The 12233-nt window shown below is 36.8% G+C and overlaps 1 pseudogene; it reads left to right on the top strand.

The window, feature by feature from the left end:
• Nucleotides 1–9795: 9795 nt before the first annotated feature.
• On the top strand, nt 9796–11590 carry LOC105979984 (annotated as a pseudogene).
• The last annotated feature ends 643 nt before the right edge of the window (nt 11591–12233 follow it).

The raw sequence follows: 12233 nt of genomic DNA, 5'->3' as shown, positions 1-12233 counted from the left end.
AATTTTTTTTTACTTACAGTCACTTCAGTAAATTTTTGAGATGAATTGGTTTTTTATTAACTATAATACCTTTACATATGATACAGTATAGTATATATAAATGGAATTGTTACTTATTGATTGTATAATCAGTGCTTATTGAATTAACTAAAATAAGCATTTCACTTGCTGTGAGGTACACAAAGATCTTTCCTCCACAAATTAATGAGAGGCATATCCTCAAATTTACTTGTTTGTTTTAACACTGGACGTATCTGTACTTGGTCCAAATTTTTATAATTTCTAAAGTTTATGCTTTACATTAATGCATTTATTATATTCTTTTAAAATTATATAAAAGGTTAACTTTGTACTAATTTGTTTTGAAATTTTCAAAAGAACATAGATCACTATCACAAAAACAGCAAAGTACATCTGCCTTATTTAAGTCTTCAGAAGAAGTATAGATTTCTTTTCTGGTGCTATTTATTTATTTGTACATGCATCATAAAGTATATCCATTAATCTTAAACATAGATGCAAACAAGAAAATACTAGGGCTGTGGTAGAGTGGGAATCAAGGAAGTACATTATATTGCATTCATAACTATTTATCAATGTCAAGTTTTATTGGGTTCATTTTTCTCTCTGAATTTTTGCTTCCCAAGGGACCATGAGAATACTAGAAGTATGACATTTCTTTAGAAACTACAGTTCATTTTGTTTGCCTTTTAGTGTTTACATCATATCTCATCATTATAATTTTAGAGCATCCCCAAATGAAGTTGTGAAATCAGTATCTACATGTTTTAAATTATTTTTGGCATCATCTTAAAATTAATTAGGAAAAATTCAGTTTTCTAATAAAAATTACATTATCTGGATAAATATTTAGTCTCTTAATCCAGAGATCTATTCAATTCAAAGAACTATATAGCCTACCATCCATAGTTTCAAGTTATTGTGATCCAAATAGTCATTAAATGACATAGAAATGGCTACATACCACTAATGATATCTCTGAATATTTTTAAGCAATCATTCCAAACTTCAACCTTTATTCCAAAGCCAAATCCCTTTTTTTCCCATATCCTTTCTTGAAACATGGGAAAGTCAGGGAATAGAATGTGCCTTTGCCTTTTTCTCCAGTCTATGGCTGTAGTTGCCTGAATGGGAGAGGACACGAGTGTAATATGATACAGTTTTACAGTCCCCACTTGTTTGTCAGTATATTGTTCTCTGGTGGATTGTGTGTTGCTGTGGTGCTGGAAGCTATGTCAATAGTATTTCTAGTACCAGCAGAGGCACACATAGTAAACAGGTTTTAGTGGTGCTTCCAGACTAAGAACAGAGTAGGAGGAAACAGTAGATGGACTTATTTGAAAAAAAATTAGCCATAGAAACCCTCACAAAGAACAGCAGCAGCTTTGTGATATAGTACCAGAAGATGGGCTCCTCAAGTTGGAAGGCACTCAAAGGATGACTGAGGAACAGCTGCATCTCCCAAAGTAGACTTAATGAAATGGATAGAGCAAAGCTTTCAAGATCTTCATTAGCTGATGGGCACAGCTAAAACAATTGCAAATGTGCTTTAATTATCAGAATACGGAATGTACAAGGTATGAATCTAGCTAAATTGGATGTCATGAAAATCAAATGGAATGCATAAAGATCAATATACTTTAGAAATCCTTATGCTGAAATAGACTGGTGTTGGGCATTTTCTATTGGGCAATCTTAGGGTTTACTGCACCAGAAATAACAAAATCAATAATAATATGAAATCATGGGCATCATCAAAAAGAACATTTCAAGATGTCTGTCAGTAGAAGAATAATGTTTATATGCCTACAAGGAAGACCAATCAACACAACTATTTACTCAAATTTACTCACCAACCACTAAACCCAGGAGTGAAAAACTTGAAGAATTCTCCCAACTTCTTTAGGCTGAAATTGATTCAGACATGCAATCATGATGCACTGATGATTACTGGTGATTGGATTATGAAACTCGGAAACAGTAGGAAGGATCATTTGTTGGAAAATATGGCCTTGGAAATGCTTGAGATCACATGATAGAATTTTTTTCCTATTCATGATAGAAATTTTCAAGACCAATAACTTCTTCATTGCAAATACCTTTTTTAAAAAAACATGAGTAAAATGGTATTCTACATGTGGACCTCACTAAATAGAACACTCAAGAATCAAGTTGACTTAATCTGTGGGAAAAGATATTTTAAAACCTTACTACCATCAGCCAAAAGAAGCGAGGGATCAACTCTCCAATCAAAATATAACCTTAGCTTTGTCCCACCTGGATTTGAGACTGTCTCAAGAACAGTTTTGACCTATTTTTACACTGAAGACCAAAGACCAGACAACCTGACAATTCACATCAAGAAATCATAAAATGGAAAAGGTTATAACAGAGGATTTCAGCAGAGACTATGAAATATACCCTTGAACATAATGTAGCTAAGGCAAATGGAAAAAAATATGAACCTAATGGAACGATGAAAAAATTTCAAAAGGCAACCTAAAAAGACAAAATGAAGCATTACAATGATAGCTGCAAAGACCTGGAGTTAGAAAGCCAAACGGGAAGGATGGACTCAGCAAATCTCAATTAGAAAGAACTCAAACCAAAAAAACCCAAATCAAGCCTCAAGTTTCGATATTGAAGGAATAAGGATAGCATTATCAGATAAGCATTTCAAACCCTCTAACTACTCTGCAGGAAAAAGATGTTCCTATCTGCTCCTGCAGATACTTAGTCTCAGAAACCCTCTATACAGTTGCTGAGTAGTAATACATTTGACAACATTAGACAAAAGATTGAGTGATGCAGGAAGAATTTAAAGAAGATAGAAGACATACGCAGTCACTCTACAAAAAAAAAAAAGGTTGGCATTGACCCATTTCAAGATGTAGTATATAATCAAGATGGCAATAAAGGAAGAAATCTAAGTTGCATTGAAGACATTCAGGGGGGAAAAAACTTCTAGAATTGCTGGAATGCCAATGGGAATATTACAAAAAACTGATACTGTGCTAAAAATATTCACTAGTCTCTGCCTGCATTATTTGGAAGACAGCTACCTGACTCGCCAACTGGAAGAAATCCATATTTGTGCCCATTCAAAAGAGAGGTTACAAAACCAAGTCTGGAAAACAGCAAGCAGTGTAATTAGTAGAACACATAAGTAATATTTTTCTAAAGGTAATTTTTAAATGACTGCAGCAGTACATTGACAGGATCCTGCTAGAAATTTAAGCTGAATACAAAAAAAGATCTTGAACAAGCGATATCATTGCTGACGTCACATGGAGCTTCACTGACGGCTGAAAGATGTTTGTCTTTTATTGACTATGCAAAGATGGCTGACTGGCAGGATCTATAAGTAACACTGTGAAGAATAGGAATTCCAAAACACTTAAATGTGCTTGTGTACAATCTGTACATAGACCCAGAGGCAGTTATTCACATAGAACAAGGGGATACTGCATGGTTTAAAATTAGAAAGGTGTGTGTCAAAGTGGTACCTATTCACCATACTTACTCAATCAATCTGTTGAATAAATAATTTGAGAAACCAGACCATATGAAGAAAAATGTGACATCAGGATTGGGGAAAGGCTCATTAAAAACCTGTGTTATGCCGATGATACAACCTTGTTTACTGAAGGCAAAGAGGAAGTGAGAAGGATACAAGATACTTGCAGATGAAGATCAAACACTGCAACCTTTAGTATGTACTCATGGAGTACAGCTCATTATAAGAAAATTAACAACCTCCAATGCCCAATAAACACACTTGTGATACATTAAGAAAAGGAAAAGATTGAAATTGTCAAGTTTGTTTTTTTTTACTTGGATATACAATCAGCGCCCATAGAAAAGACATGTTGCATCGGGCTAATCTGTTGCAAAAGATCAATCTTTCGAGTATTAAAAAACAAAATGGCACCCTAAGGGCTAAGGTGTGCCTTACCAACATCATGGTATTTTCAGTCATTTTATACAAGAGTAGCCCTGGTGTTGTTGTAGTTTTGTACTGGTCTGCTATCCTCAAAGTCAGCAATTTGGAATCACCAGCCACTCCACAGTAGACAAGTTTTTCTACAACTGTAAAGAGTTACAGCCTTGGAAACCCACAAGGGCTTCCTTGCCCTATGAAATCACTGTGTCGGAATCACCTCAATGGTAGCGCGTTTAATGCTTTTTTGTTTGTATGTGTTTATTTTAGAGAATCTACATGGAAAAGCTGGACAAATCACACTAGAGAAAACCAAACAATTGGTGCATTTTTATTATTGTGTTGGTGAAGATTATTGAAAGTACCATATACTGCCAGAAAAGAAAAGATGTTTGTCTTGGAGGAAGTATAGCCAGGATGTTCTTTAGAAGGAAGAATAGTGAGATTTACATCCCACACCTTGAACATGTTATCAGGAGGAATCAATCCATGAAAAAATATATCATGCATGGTAATGGGCAGAGTGAGTGGATAGGAAGAATACTCTTGGCAAGGTGGATTGATGTAATCAGTGTAACCATGGACTCAAACAGAACAATTGGGGGAATATAACAGGACTGAGCACTGTTTCATTCTATTGTACATCTTGGACCAGTGTGAAGGTATCTAACAAGTTTAACAATAGAAAGACTCAAATAACAGGGTGGGATCATTGCCCATCAAGAAATATGTCTACTTTTAGAGATTTACATAAAATATTCAAGTCATTAACTTTAAATACACATTTAAAACCACATAGAAAATAATATATCATTAAGAAAATTCTATTTTCCAATGAAATTTTTAAAAGATTGTATTCAAATTCTATAATCTCTTTATCTAAAAGCTTCCATGACATATCATCCTTAATTCTTATTTAAGCTACAATATTTTAATTTTGTTATTTGTGATATTATTAGAAGTCTTATTCCACACCTGAAGTACCCATTGCCTAATGTTTGTACAGTTCATTTTTGTTCTTTCAGCCTAAGTATATCAACTTAATATTCACAGCATAACTATATATTATACTAAGCAGTCATTTTTATAAGCATCTAAAACTGATATTAATGGAAACATTTTTTAAGATAATGGGCTTCTGTTAAATAGTAGTTTTGTTAAAATTAAAATATAATATATATTTTATAAGGATTCAAAACTAAGGCAACAGAGGAATAATTCTTGAAGAGTAATTTTTGTTTGTTGTTAAGCAAAATTTGTCTTATGGAAGTTAAAATATCAGGACATGACTAATACTGTGCTAGACATGTCTGTTGGACCTCATCACAACTCTTTTACTAATTCAAAAAAATGTATAATTCTAGATCAAAATAAACTCACAAATGCATGTAGAAAATTCATGTTCCACTCAATAACCTGAAATTTTGGACTAGGTTTATTTGTCTTCAAAGTAAAGTGAAAACAAATTTCAGTAGAGAACTTTCTTACTTCCCAACATCTGTCAATTAACTATTGCACAATTTTAGGGAATAAGAGAAATAGTGAAAAAGTAGAATGAAGGAAATATATTAGGAGTGAGTTTTATCAGAACTTTAAAAACTAGGTTATTCCTCTTATTCCTTTGTTATGTAAATTGTACCTTAACACAGATAGGACAAAAAGAGCATCCCAGTGCTCCTAAAGGAAAACAAATCTTGGATAACAATGGAATAAAATAACCTATAGAGACCAAACATATAATCATGTGATGATAGATACAGAAATATCAAAATGGTGAACACCAACATAAGCAATAAAAGTAAATATGTATATAAATTTTTAAAATAGGGTTTATTTTTAAATTATAGGACAATATAATTTACATGTTCATTAATTTCCTTTGTATCATCAGTTTATCAGGAAATAAAATTTTAAATGATTATCCTGTTATGTGCCTAGAATACATAAAGCTCAATATCTTTTTCTGATAGATGGGTAGAATGAAACACATAGAAACTTAAATTAAAGAAATTATTTACATGAAAAACTGTTCATCACAAAAAGCAATATTTATAAGAAAACCTAGTGGTTATGTTAAAGCTAGTAACAAGAAAAAGCGTCACCATTATTTGACCTAGAAATTCTAAACAACTTAGTATATAAAAAAGTAAGTGATTTGCATGGGGAAAACTATTTCATTTATCTATTGAATATATATATACATATATATGTGTGTGTGTGTGTGTGTGTGATTGTTTACCTAGAAGAATCAAGAGCATCAGTTGAAAAATATTTCTCAAAAAGAAATCAAGGTGGTTGAATATGAGTGTTTTATCTTATAGAACATATACACTTTTAGTACTTAAATTTGTAACAACTCCCCAAAAAAATGTAATGGAAAAAGATAGCATTTTCACTAGCAGAACAAAAGAAAATTATATAATACCTAGAATAAATTTGATGATTTGCTGAATCTTAATAAAGAAAATCTTATTGTTCAAAGACTTAAAATATAACTTGATCATATAAGGAGTCACACCATGTTCTTAGCTGAAAATATCCTTTAATTTTTTTAATCTTTAAATTACTAAATAAATTTAATATAATTATCAAATGATATTTTGGGTCAGAAGTCCAACTTGATTCTAAATGTCATTGAAAAGAATAAATATATGAAAATAGCTGGATTTAAAAATGATACTGTTGAGGGGGCGCTACTCTACCAGAAATTAAAAAATATAAGAACAATAATTAAAATATTTCAGTAAATTACAGGAAAATAAATTAGAAGATAAATGCAACCTAATGATGTTTTATTAACATCCCTCTATGCAGAATTAGAATTTAACATATTAAAATGTGACATAGATGATTAGAGAAAGAAAACCAACTATTGAGTTGATTAGGGGTGACTAGTAGGTTTGGCCTGCTGACCTTGCAGTTAGTAGCTCAATGGGTAACCCACTGGGGCAACAGGGCTCCTTTTAGAAAAAAGAATATTTTGAGAAAATTAGGGACCCATTTTGGTGGAATGAACTGACAGACTACACAGAATTAAGCTAGATAGCTTAAAATTAAAACTTACTGCCATTGAGTTAATTAAAACTCATAGTGATCCTATAGGACATGGTGGAAAACTGCTCCTGTCAGTTTCTGACTATAACTCTTTTTCTTTTTCTATTAAATAGTTTTAGTAGGGGCTCTTACATCTCATCACAATCCGTACATTTATCCATTGTGTTAAGCACATTTGTACGTCTGCTGCCATCATCATTTTCAAAGCATTTTCTTTCTACTGGAGCCCTTGATATCAGTGCCTCATTTTACCCCCTCCCTCCCCTGCCTGCCCTCCCTCTTGAACCTGGATAACTTATAGATTATTATTTCCATATCTTACATAGTCCTCTGTCGCCCTTCACCCACTTTTCTGTTGCTCATCCCCCTGGGAGAGGGTTATTTGTTGATCCTTGTGATCAATTTCCCCTTTCTTTCCCCACCTTCCCCTTATCGTCCTGGTATCTCGATTCCCATTCTTGGCCCTGAGGGGTTTATCTATCCTGGATCCCTGTGTTGCAGGCTCTTATCTGTAGCAGTTTGCATGCTCTGGTCTAATCCAATTTGTAAGGTAGAATTGAGGTCATGATAGTGGGGGGAAGGAAGCATTAAAGAACTAGAAGAAAGTGGTGTCTTTCATCGGTGCTCTACTGCACCCTGACCGGCTCATCTCTTCCCTGTGGCCCTTCTGTGAGGGGATGTCCAATTGTGTACAGATGGGCCTTGGATCTCTACTCCCTGCCCGCCCCACCCCCCCAATTCACCATTGGTGTGATTTTGTTCTGGGTCTTAGATGCCTGATACCTGATCCCATGGACACCTCATGATCACACAGGCTGGTGTACTTCCATGTGGACTTTGTTGCTTCTCAGCTAGATGGCCACTTGTTCATCCTCAAGCCTTTACGACCTCAGACACTATATCTTTTGCTAGCCGGGCACCATCAGCTTTCTTCACCACATTTGCTTATACACCCATTTTGTCTTCAGTGATTGTGTCAGGAAAGTGAGCATCACAGAATGCCAGATTATTAGAACAAAGTGTTCTTGTGTTGAGGGAGTACTTGAATCAAGAGCCAATGTCCATCTGCAACCTTAATTCTTAGCATATAGATATAAGTACATAGATCTATTCCCCTCTCGTTATGTATAAATATATTTACATATGTACCTGATTGTATTTAGACCTCTATAAATGCTCTTTGCCTCCTGGTTCTTTGCTCTATTTTCTTTTACTTTCCTCTTGTCCCACCATCATGTTTTGCCTTCATTTGGGTTTAGTAATTCCTCGCTGCTACATTGCCCTTGATTAAACCCCACTAGGCATCCTATGGCCTTCTCTCCATTGATTTTAGTTCACTTGTTCCCTGTCCCTGGGTTGGTTCCCTCCCCTCTTCCTCTCTCCCACCTCCACTTCTCCCATTTCCCCCTGGAACCATCAGTCCCGTTCTTTTCATCTCTGATTTGTTTATCCCGCCTATCTTATCTAAATAGACATGCAGAGACATTAATAAGCGCAAAAAATAGGCAACGCCAAGCAAAACAACAAGGGAAGTCAAAACCAACAAAACAATAACAACAAAAAATCAAAAACAAAATAACAACAAAAAGAAAGCCACTGACAAAAATGGAAACGCCTATACATAGTCAAGGTCTGTTTGTTGGCCTTTATGAGTGTTTTCCAGTCAAGTCTGATAGGATGCCACACTGAGATTTCATCACTTTGCTCCTCTTGCTGTGCTTTTGTATGCCCTTAGTGTTTCACCCCGGAGACTACTAGAGTAGAAAGCCCTGTCTTTTGCAGTTAGTAGCCCAACACAAAAGTGCCTTTTATCTAGAAATTATAGAAATAAGACTCCTCAATTTATACTGGTAATTTTATAGTTTTGATGTTTAAATACTTTAGTTATCTTGAGTATTTGAATATTTTTAAAGCAATAAATTTACAAGTAAAAATTGAAGAACCTATTTCTATAATTTCTAGATTAAAGAAACCTATCTATGTGAGACATGAAACCCAGAAAATATCAACAGAACCTCCTATATGAATATTTTAAGCCTCTTAATAGGAAATGATTACTAAGGGTAATTATACACCAAGCTTAAAAATTAATATTTGTATTAGACATGACTTTTACCACATACACACACAAAAACTCACTGCCGACATACAGTAATCCTATAGGACAGGGTAGAGCTGCCCCTGTGAGTTTCCAACACTGACTTTTTATAAGAGTAGAAAGCCCATTTTTCTCCTGCTGAGCAACACTTGGTTTCAAACTACTGAACTTACAGAAAACAACCCAACACTTAACCCCTCAGCTACCAGGGCTCCTATGACTCCCAAAAGGTTAATGTTTTCAGTATATAAATTTTCTAATAATTCAGTGAAGATAATATGACTACCAATATAGATAGGAGTATAGACTACCAATGTAATAGGAAAAGCAAAGACAGACAGTTTGCAAAGAAATATGCAAACTGGTTTTAAATATGTACTATTTGTAATTGTTAAGACAGATAGTTGTAAAAAATATATATTACTTTGTGTTAGATAACTATTAAAACCTGAGTTTTCCTGGAATTAGCAACATGTTGAAAAAAAGAACATTGTTGATTGGAGTATAAAATTGGGTACCGTCTTTCAGTAGAGCAATGGACTTGCATAATGAACTTTCATGATCATTGCTAAAAAAGAGTATCATGAGCTCAGGGTTAGAGCAGTAGGGAGTAGAAGTTAGAACTGTGCAAAGTAAAGAGTTGGGAAAGGAAAGGGAGGTGCTGCGGGCAGATGTCAGTAGAATGGCAGCTGTTGGGACACGTATCCAAGGACAAACTGTAATTTATAGTTTTCAGCTGGGAATTCCCAGAGGCTCCTAAGACCTTTGCAGGAGGTGGAAGTGAAGTTACTGAGTGGTACCCTTCTGCTAGGAGGTGCAAGCAGAAGTGCATTTATTCCAAAAGATAATGTTCCCAATGTAGATCAGAGGAAATCCAACAGATTGTTATATATTAAACAATGAATCTACTACCAAAACCCAACAAACAGATATTAATCAATAAAGACTCAAAAAGATTACAACTTTTAGAACTATCATGTAAGAAATATAGCCCAACTATGAATTAAAAGTAGAAATTATTAAAATAGAAAAATAAAAATGGGGCTTTCTGCTTGGACCTGGTCCCTGAAGTTGTGACTGAGAGTGTCTGCTCTTATGGCGGTGTAGTCCATTACTCAATGGGCTGCTAACCCCAGGGTCAGCAGTTCGAAACCACCACTCATCCACAAGAGAAAGATGGGGCGTTCTACTCCTGTGACCATTGACGGCCTCGGAGACTCACAAGGACAGTTCTACAATGTCCTCTAGGACACTGGCTCCATGAGTCTGAATGAACTTGATGAGAGCAGCCACTTATCGCAGACACCAGGCCCGGTTTCAAAAAGAAGAGACAAGAATCCCTCCATCTGGAAGGATCCCTAGCAGTCCTGGACCTGGAGGACCAGACCATGGACGTCATCTCAGTGGACTCCAACAAGCTGCCATGTCCTTCACCCCGACTTGAGAGAGATCTAATAGCCCATGAAGTCAGAGTTAAGCAGAGACTCATAGAAGACATCTGCATCTGCTGTGGGAGCTTCCAGGTCTGGACAGAACACCCTCTCTTTGAGGGAGGCATTTGTGTTTCCTGTAAGAACAAGTTCCTGGAATCCCTCTTCCTGTATGACAATGATGGGTACCAGTCCTACTGCTCCATCTGCTGCTTGGCGAGACACTGCTCATCTGTGAAAACCCTGACTGCACCTGCTGCTACTGTTTCGAGTGTGTGGATACGCTGGTCAGCCCCGGGACCTCGGGAAAAGTGCAAGCCATGAGTAACTGGGTGTGCTTCTTGTGTCTGCCCTTCCCAAGCAACGGGCTGCTGCACCGAAGGAGAAAATGGCGGGATCACCTGAAGGCTTTCCACGACCAGGAGAGGAAACAGGAGAGTCCTTTTGAAATGTATAAGTCAGTGCCTGCGTGGAAGAGAGAGCCAGTCCGGATGCTGTCCCTTTTGGGGAACATCCAGAAAGAGCTTGTGAGCCTGGGCTTTTTGGAAGGCTAGGACCCCGGGTACCTGAAGTACCTAGATGATGTTACCAACATCGTGAGGCAGGATGTGGAAGAGGGGTCCTTTCCACCTCGTGTATGGCTTTGCACCTCCTCTAGGACATATGCCTTTGAGCGGCCTCCCGGTGGTACCTATGCCAGTTCCACCGGGTACTGCAGTACGCACAGAGCCAGGCCGCCGCGGGCAGCCCTTCTTCTGGATGTGCATGGACAACCTGGTGCTGACCGCAGATGACCGGAAGGTGGCTGCTTGCTTCCGGAAGATGGAGCCTGTGACCATCCAGGAGGTCTGCGGCCCAGTCACCCAGAACGCTGTGCCTGTGTGGAGCCACATCCCAACCACGAAGAGCAATCACACAGCGCTGACTGCTGAGGAGGAGCTGTCCCTGCTGGTTCAGGACAAGCCCAGGGCCTGGCCACCTGCCCAGGCACCCGCCGCACTGGTGAAGAGCTGCTTCCTCCCTCTCCAAGAATATTTTAAGTATTATTCCACTGTGCTCCCTTCCCCTCCATAAATACTCTGAGAAAACACAAGAGCAACGACCGCGTTCTTTAGAGGGTTCCCCCACCCCTTCTCTGGATGATTACTTTATTTGCTGGAGTTTTGCTTTCTCAAGGTGGCTACAGCTCTGCCTTTCCTCTGGTGCAAGGAGAAGCAGGGTCCCCACTCCCCGACACCCTGGTGCGTGTGCATGGTGGGGACAAAGTTCCCGCCGCTCTAAAGCACATTGTTCTTTCCAGAAATCTCTGTTTAATAAATATACTAAGGATAAAATAAATAAATAAATAAAAATGGGTATTGTATATGTAGAAGCAAAACCAACTGCTTTCAACAAAAAATTATTTTTCTTCCTGAAGCAAATACCTGCATGAAAATATAAAACTTTATTATTAACAGATATCATTTTTGATAAACAATTGCACATACCTTCTAATCTGAACATAGATTTTTTTAAAGGATAGAGGTATGTGAAACTTGCTTCTAGCAAATGGAATGTGAAAAATTTGTAAGTTTCTTAAAATTAGAAATACTTCATATAACATCAGGGGGGAAGAACTAAGAATTTTTATTGTCACCTGTCTTTGTGGTACATAAAACATCTTTCTATATTTTCCTTTAAATAAAGAAAA

Source organism: Echinops telfairi, unplaced genomic scaffold, assembly GCF_000313985.2.
Source record: "Echinops telfairi isolate 266 unplaced genomic scaffold, ASM31398v2 ScPeMD7_18;HRSCAF=68, whole genome shotgun sequence".
Classification (NCBI taxonomy): Eukaryota; Metazoa; Chordata; class Mammalia; order Afrosoricida; family Tenrecidae; genus Echinops; species Echinops telfairi.
This window is presented reverse-complemented; position numbering and strand designations above follow the sequence as displayed.